This window comes from Hipposideros armiger, unplaced genomic scaffold (assembly GCF_001890085.2).
Source record: "Hipposideros armiger isolate ML-2016 unplaced genomic scaffold, ASM189008v1 scaffold_21, whole genome shotgun sequence".
NCBI classification, from domain to species: domain Eukaryota; kingdom Metazoa; phylum Chordata; class Mammalia; order Chiroptera; family Hipposideridae; genus Hipposideros; species Hipposideros armiger.
The window spans coordinates 1,341,200-1,349,656 of NW_017731371.1; the positions used below are offsets into that span (position 1 = coordinate 1,341,200).

The following is an 8,457-nucleotide window of genomic DNA, read 5'->3' on the forward strand; positions in this document are numbered from 1 at the left end:
CTCTTAACCAACAAGCCACTCGGCCGGCCCTGTAATGTTTTCATCTGACGGAAATTGCCATACCAGATACGATGTGTGACACGGAGCCTTTTCATTGTAATCAAATATGGTGAATGCTGCTGCCAAGTGCCATCCAACAGAAAAACAGGGATCTTTAATACGAGAAGTGGTGCGTCAAACCTTAGTAACAGTGTGTGATAAGTTTCAACTTGTTTGGTGTAGTCAGTCAGGCGTAAGCTACGGTTCAGACAAGGTGTGTTTTAAAGTGTGCCGTAAATCATCCTCCATCATGACAACGCTCCATGTCACACATTGTTTTTAGTACGGCAATTTCTGTCAAAAACATGATGGTGTGTCCTCATCCACATTATTCACTGGATCTGGCACTGTGCGACTTCTGGCTCTTCCCCAAAGTCAAAATGACCATGAAAGGTAAGCATTTTGAATTGATTCAGGACATTGAGGCAGCCATGACAGTGCAACTAAAGACACTCACGAAGGTGGACTTCCAGAACTGCTTCAGAAAGTGGCAAGAACGATGGGATAAGTGTGTTCAAAGTGAGGGGGAGTATTTTGAGGAGGATTAATAGCGATGTGTCTTTTACTGTGATGATTTTTTAAAAAAATTTAAACATTCACTGTATTGTTTGATCACACCTCGTACATCATTTTTTTAAAATTTCAGTGTTGATAGCCTTGTCTGAAACCTCTCTGGACCCCAGTGTAAGGGACCTCTTCTCTTTCAGCCCACAGATGCTTCCTGTGGAAAGAAGGGAATCCTAAGTCTTGTCTAAAAATTAGGAAGCAAACAAGTTACAACAATGTGGTAATTAGGTGGTTGCTTTTCTTGGGTGTTGATGTTAGCCATAACTCTGCTAACCAGAGGATTTGCAAACCTCATGCCCCAGACAGTCAGGTTTACTGGATCTCTTGGTTGGATTTCCGGGGAAGTATGCTTTGTGGACTCGATTGCTTACTCAGGAACACAGGACTGTTTTTTTGTAAGAAAGCACCTTGTCCCAGTACCAGCTACACACTTGCCAGCCCTCTGGCCCAATTGCGTGAAAGGAACTTTATCAACAAGCCCAAACCAGGGCTGGTGAGAGGCCTGGGCCACTTCCATTTTTTTGAGGCCCTTGATATATGGAAAAAAGAAAAAAAAGCCAAAACAGGGTTACAAAAACAGGGGTATACTTTAAATGTTTACCTTTAACAACTTAATACTTTTAATACCAGAAACATATAATTGTGCTATTCATAAGTTAGTTACAGGATTGATAAAAATGCTAATTTGTGGTTCACTTCAGACAGTGTGGTCTGGCCAAAGGACCCAAGTTTAGAGTGTGCAAAGAAGGCCTCCTTTTAATCCCGTCAGTCTATCTCTGTGATTGTATTTATAACCTCATTTGAAATTGACTTCAAAGGTCGAAATTCGAGGACCTTTATGAATGTAAGGCTGAATGGCCCTGCTGGCACCTGAGGGGATCCAGAGAAAACTCCTCTGCAGGCGGAGCTGGGCTGGCCTGTTACGGGAGTGCCTTGCCTTGCCCCTGACCCCTGCGCTTCTGCAGAAGCCCGTGCTCTTGTCCTGGATCCTGCAGCCGCAGAGGCAGCGGCCTCACCCGGGATCTATCTCTGCAAGGACCCAAATGGACCATCTGTGTCATAGCAAGGGTCCCAGGAATGGTCATTTGTCCTCCCCAGGATGACTTCAGCCCTTATTAGGGTATTTTAAATTCCTTTAAAAGGGCTTTATGCCCCCCTTTGCAGCCTCACTTGAAGATAAAGCTCAAAATGCAAATATTTTTTTTTCCAGGAGTAGCATGTTGACTTAGGTTTACAGCTTGGAGTAAATCTCAGCTTCCGGGATCCTGATATGAGTGAGCACTGGGCCCAGACGAGAGAGACTGAGGCTTGATGGAGGGTAGAGAAAGAGGCACTGAAAGGGAAGACGAGGGATAGTAACAGTAACCCTTAGCAGGGTACAGTTTTGGGGTTGGGATGGGAGGAGGGACCAACAATGGCGGAGAGGCAGGTATGTGCCAGGCTCTGGATTTCCTCTAGCCATGCCGTTGACTGAAGTCTCCATCCAGGTATTTTGCAGTGGCCTCAATTCTGCAGAAGCCGTTGGACACTTTATTTTTTATTTTTTATTAAACAACTGATAGTTTATTAAAAAGGTTGATTTAAGCATCTGCAATGGTGACTTCAACCTCAACTCTTGGCTCAATCCTGATGGAAGTAATCTGTTTAACAATCTCAGAAGGACTGTGCACGTCAATAAGATGCTTGTGGGTCCTCATCTAACAACGAACCTTCCCCATGGGGAGTTTTTCTTGTAGTGATGCTCAGAGTCTTGGAAGGCATCCGGACTGGTCCTTTCACTTTGAGATTCTTTGCCTTTGCACCTCTGATCAAGTCAGCACACACTTTCTCCAAGGACTTTACGTTGCGGCTGGTTAGAGTCATTCTAATTCGATGAATCGCCACCTCTGGTTCCACAGGTGTCTTTCCAGTGTCTTTCAAAGCCATGGCTGCGGCGCGTTTCCTGACCGTCCAGTTCCTCAGTGAGAGTGAATAGCGGTGAGTCAGGCGCAGGAGCTGGCGGAATGGAGCTCCGCTGAAGCTGCGACCTGTCTTCCTCAGTTATTGGGCATTTTTAAAGGAACTTAAATGTTCTCACCAATAAATAAATAAATACGTGAGAGGCGGTGGATGTGTTAACTAACTACATGGACAGGGATCCTTTCACAAGGATCCTTTTACATACACCAAATCAACACAATGTATGCTTCAAATACCTTACAATTTTATTTGTTAATTATATCTCAATAAAACTGAAAAAAAAACCACCCCAAGAACTAAAGGGAAAAATAATAAAGAAGTGTTAATTTTAGCCAGTGAGGCAAAGCACACTTTTTCAGGTAATGTTGCATCCCTTAAAATTCTCCCAGTTGGATATTCAGTTCTGCTCTAGCTATGTTGATCTGCCCAGAGAGCAAAGAGGAATGGTACAGCCCTTAGTGTTATGTGCCTAGAAGTTGTCCTACCCTTTTGTCTGTATCCTTGTGACTGTCAGTCCTTTTATCTACATACCCATCCATCCATCCACCCATCCACTAAACCAGCCAACCAACAGACAATTTATTCCACACCAGGTGCTACAGTATGCTAGGCTCTGTGTTAATCACCAGGGGCACTATAGCAAACAAGACAGATTTTTATCTGTGCCTCATCGAGGTTATAGTCTGGCAGATTTTAATCAAACATTTGCTTAATGCCACCCCCACAGTCCAGAATTTGTTTATATCACTAGCTTTAACACCCTCTTTAAGTCTGATGCCCTTTTCGTAAAATTGTAATAGATGACCCTTCCCACACCTCGGAACCCCATTCTAGACATCAGATATCCAAAGTTTGGATGGGAAAATTGACAGATTGTGGTGTCAGAATCAATGTCTTCTGATTTGTTTGTGTGTGCATCTCTCCTCACGAACTGTCAATTACTTGGAGGCAGGGACTGGACCTTAAGCTATTAATGCCCTGCATCAAGCATAGTGGCTGGCACATAGTAGCTGCTTACTAAATGTTTGTTGAAAGAATGCTGTCTGGGAGGTCAGAAGTCTACCTTTAAGGCTACTTCCATCACCTTCTATCTTCGGTACCTCATCGTCTCCATCTTGATGGGGAGGAGAACTATAGCAAACCAGTGTGTTTGTTCAGTCCTCTGCACAGCTGTGCAACCCTTCTTGAAGAAAAATGGTTCAGAGAAGCCAAAATCCATCTCTCTCCCATGTCTCTTGTTTCCAGGACAAACTTGGAATTCCAGTAGGTTTTTCCTGTAAGTGGTTATGTTGGGAGGAGAGCAACTTCAGGGTGCTCTCCCTCGGGACCATGCCTGGTCTAGGCCAGTTGTGACCCTCACATTCTCACTTTCTGGAGCACCACGGATCTGAGGGTTGATTTTGTCTCTGCCGTTGTCCTAGGATCTAGGGCAGGATGGTGTAAATCGGGAAATGAGTGCAAGCTCAGTACTGTCCCGACTTGACGTAAGGAGTGTCTTCTAAATTATTTAAGATCTGAAAATATGTTTTCTACCCTGGACAGATGGTCACTTTCCCCTTAATAAAGTGTGTCTGACAATCACACTTTATTGGTGTGGTTAGGAAAAGAATGTCGTAGACTTAGGAAAACATAATAATTTAAAGAGTGACACATTTCAGCGAAGAAATAAAGCTGTAGACTGCTCTGCAAAGAAGTTAAACCATAGGAAACCGTTACTTCATTGGGACAAATATTTTGTGTTTTCAGAAAGTTCTTACTAAAAAAAGCAGGCGAGTTCTAGGGCATGGTGTGTGTGTGTGTGTGTGTGTGTGTCTGCATAGATGTGGCAGTAGCCTCTGTCTGATTTCTTTAGGGATATTCCCTACTTACTCCCTCGTAAATATTTAATATGATTGCTGTCTAACATAGCAGTTTGCACCTAGGCTTTGGTCCAAGCTGCTCCTTGGAAATCGTCTTCTTCATTAGCCACCGTGCTGAAGTGTGAAATCAGTAATAGTTTTCACCAAGGTCTATATAGTGTTACACCCACTAAAATTTATAAGCCCCAGTTTTCACTACGGTAAGGGTTAAATACTGTTCTGTAAGATGCATTGCATGAACCATATGGAGAATTCAAGTGTGTGCCACAGCGTGTGCAATAGCTTTAATGGGTGATTTTATAGTTCTCAAGTGCAAAACTATTTGGTGTACTATTAGGGATAATGTGCAAATCCCATCAGCTCACACCGGTAATATTTCTAGGATTATTTTAACAAAATATTGATCCCCTTTCCTGTTTGGTAGAAAACTCAGGCTCTGTTTTTCCACGTGGAGGAGCATGTTAATTCAGATTTCCCTGTGGTTTGTTTTCCAAAATGAATACTTTCTCACATATAGCATGTTTTTTTGTGTGTTGTATTTTTTTCATGACCCATCTTTACTGACGTGAGAAAAGATGGTGAATAGCTGTGCATGTTTGCTAGTCAGTCTGAGATCAGTCTCAAGGCAGGATTTTCTGATGCTAAATGCTGAGACCTAGCTTCAACGGACCCCTTTCCTCCTCAGCAAAAGCGAAAATGAGAGAGAAGAGCGAGAAAGGCCAGAATATGGGAACTGAGCTGTTTTCCTCAATCATCTCAGTACAGGGCGAAAAACTTGGTAGTAATGTGAGCTGCCCTTTGTTTATAATACACCCCGTTCATGGTAGCAATCTTTATAAGCCCCCAATGGCACTTAATAAATATGAGAAGATACGGGCTTTCTTGATTACTTAGATCTAAATGTTTATTCAAGCTTTCATGAGAGTTTTTCTTCTTTTACACAGAGTTCTCTCCACTGAATAAATGTCCATTTTAAAGTGTGGACTCAGTACCTATGAAAAAAATTTTCACAAGATCTAAATTCATTTCATTTATAAATATATTTAATAAAGGTCAGGACTTTTTTTGGTTACGTTAATTAAAACTGGATTTTTAATAAACGTAATTGAGGCAATTTTTAAGTAGTTGGATTGTGTCAAAGAATTTTAAAGTTTGTGAAAGGCACTGATAAAAAAATGAGAAAAGAAATGGTTGCATGAAAATATTTCTGAGGCTGTTCTTAGTCATGTAGGATTAGCAGTATTTTCCTTTTGAGTGTTGATGTTGTATGGACACTGTAGACAGTGTGCACTGTGGATATTATTACTGCAACAGAAGAGAGGGAAAAAGAGGTTTGCAGCAGAGCCTGTAGATGGCGCCGAGCCAGTGCCCTGAAAAATGGCAAACATGTCACAGTGAACAGCTGGATGCAGAAATATTTCTCTTTAATTTGGATGGATAAAATTTTTTTCACAGCAGGGCACTCTCAAAAGAGTACAACATCAAAGAGGGCGGGTCTCACCAGTCAGACATCAGCTGGCTCCAGGATGGAACAAAATGAATGAACTGTCAGGACTTTTCCAGCATATATGCTTCTGCCAAGTGAAAAGTTAAAGGTTCAGTGGCTTGTTCAGATCACAGGCATACTCCTGATAATGGAAGCCTAATTCCCCCAAAGTCTTCCTCTGATCAGCAGACAGAGGATGTCTGAAGAGGACTCCAGATTGATAGATGGCAGACTTCGTATTGATGGCTGCTGCCATCCTCAGAGATAAGTGGGACTCGCCAAAGGCTCAACAGTTCTCAGGAGCTCCTGGATCTCTGTGCTGGAATCCTGAGTCACCCAGTCTCTCCTGCTGGCCTGACACTTAGCCGCAGCTGACCCACGGTGTGACCAAAATGCCCATTTTCATTTCTTCACATGGCTGGCTCTCTGAGGCAGGCTTCACACCCCCACCACGGGTGTTTTACAGTTTATTGACACTTTTCAACTGTTTTTCTGATTACCATATTTCAGTCTTGACTTATATGTTAGTATTATCTGCAAGCTCAACATAAACCTCTAATGATTTTCTAATATTTCTGGGACTTGATGAATGGGAATTGACAAAGTACAGTATATAGCTTTATATCAGCATTACTGAAAATACAGCAACGGTGTATATAACCATTACTCATTTATTTTATGGGGTGTTTATTACTTGACCTTTGAAGCCTTGTCTCAAAATCTTGGCATTCCAAACATTCCAAAATAGTCCAAGCCAAAGTGACAGGAAAGAGGTTTCTTATTAGAAATAACAACAAAATAAGTTAATTCTAAGAGAGGGAGAAATCATTGAAACGAGGAAAAAAAATTTATAGTACTATAGATTTGAGAAAAAAATGGAAAAACTGACCACAAATAAATATGGCCACACTAGCTAGTATTTGCTTTAATGAAGAAGATTTCATTGTAAAGTATGCATCTTTTCCCATAGATTTATGCCTTGCCCACTTTTTTTTTTATTTTTCTGGTCAGTAGGGCACATTGCCAGTGGAAGGAAAATAGTTTTACACAATATTGGGGAGTTGTGTCTTTATCCGCTACATGGTTTCTTTGTGTAAATTTTACTAACAGATTAAGTAATTCCCACTCAATTGACATTTGCTCTGAAAATAGAAATTGATAAATGACATTGTTAATCATTATGAACATTTTGATGGCCCTCATTTGGAGAATTTCACATGCTTTTAAGGAAAAAGCTCTATTTTTTTTTCTCCCTCTATTTTATTTCTCCCTGATCAAACAAATGGGATGTGATGAAAAAAGCAACAACATGATGGCCTGTGGTTCAGGAGGCTACATCTTTGTCACACTCACCAACTGTGTGATTGTGGGCAAGTCACTTAACCTTCTCAGCCCAAAGTTTCTTACCTATAAAAGGGAATAAATAATGTTCCAGCCTACCTTTGAGGTCAGTTAATAAGGCTCAGATTAGCTTGTGAAAGTATTTTCTAAATGAAAATAAAATCCTACATAAATATGTATGACCTAGTCTTTAGCTGTTGTTCTTACCTATGCATTCAGGTGAAGGCAGATCATCTCACTCATTTTTTTTTTAAACTTCATGGGGAACAATATTTTTTCAGGGAACAATGTGTTTTTCCAGGACCCATCAGTTCCAAGTCAAGTTGTTGTCCTTCAATCTTAGTTGTGGAGGGCGCAGCTCAGCTCCAAGTCCAGTCGTCACCATTTTCAATCTAGTTGTGGGGGGGCGCAGCCCACCATCCCATGTGGGAGTCAAATTGGCAACCTTGTTGTTAAGAGCACACACTCTAACCAACTGAGCCACCCAGCCACCCCATTTTTAAGGTATTGCTTTGGGGTCTGTCTTCTCGTGCCTGGATTTAACTTGATTTGAAAGTTTAAAAGTAAAGAGTTTAAGAGACCACAGTGGTGTGGTTCTTGCTGTCTTCCTCTCTAACGTGGGAAGCAGTGCCCAGATCTGGGTCCTGGCTGACAGGGCTCCCTGTGGATCTGATGGTTCAACTGCCACCCACAAACATCGCCTGTCCTTATCCAGGCACATTGGATTGCACAGGCAGCTAACCTACCTTGAACATGTCCATTGCTCATGTAGCAATGAGGCACTGTAAGTTGGTGCCTCCTCTGGCCAGAAATGTCAGTGGCTTCAGAGGTCAAGCAATCCTGCGTGTTCGGTGATGTTCAGTGAGAGGTCTGTTGTAGTCCTGAAGCCACAATTAATTACAAACACTTGTAACGACTACCTGTTAGTCACAGATATGCTCCAGGAATGCTCTTAAGGGGGCTGTGGGTGCCTGTGTCTCTTGGATGACATTTTTGTAACACTGTGTGAAACTGAACACTGATTAAATTTACAAAATGGAAAATGTAGGCCTGAAGAGATGCTTCCTTACTGTTTTCTACATAGTGTTCACGTTCATCCAGTATTTTAAATATTTTGTTTTGTTTTTCTATAGACTCATCTAAGAAATAAAAACAAATTAGAATGACTGGTTTACTCCTATACCTCCCTTATATCATTCCAATTTT

The 8,457-nt window shown here is 41.6% G+C and overlaps 1 protein-coding gene and 1 pseudogene across 1 annotated transcript in view; one reads left to right on the forward strand and one right to left on the reverse strand.

The window, feature by feature from the left end:
- PRDM6 (PR/SET domain 6) overlaps positions 1-8,457 on the forward strand; it is a 104,100-nt gene that overhangs the window by 55,379 nt on the left and 40,264 nt on the right. The window lies entirely within an intron of this gene.
- On the reverse strand, positions 2,187-2,532 carry LOC109379017 (40S ribosomal protein S20 pseudogene; annotated as a pseudogene).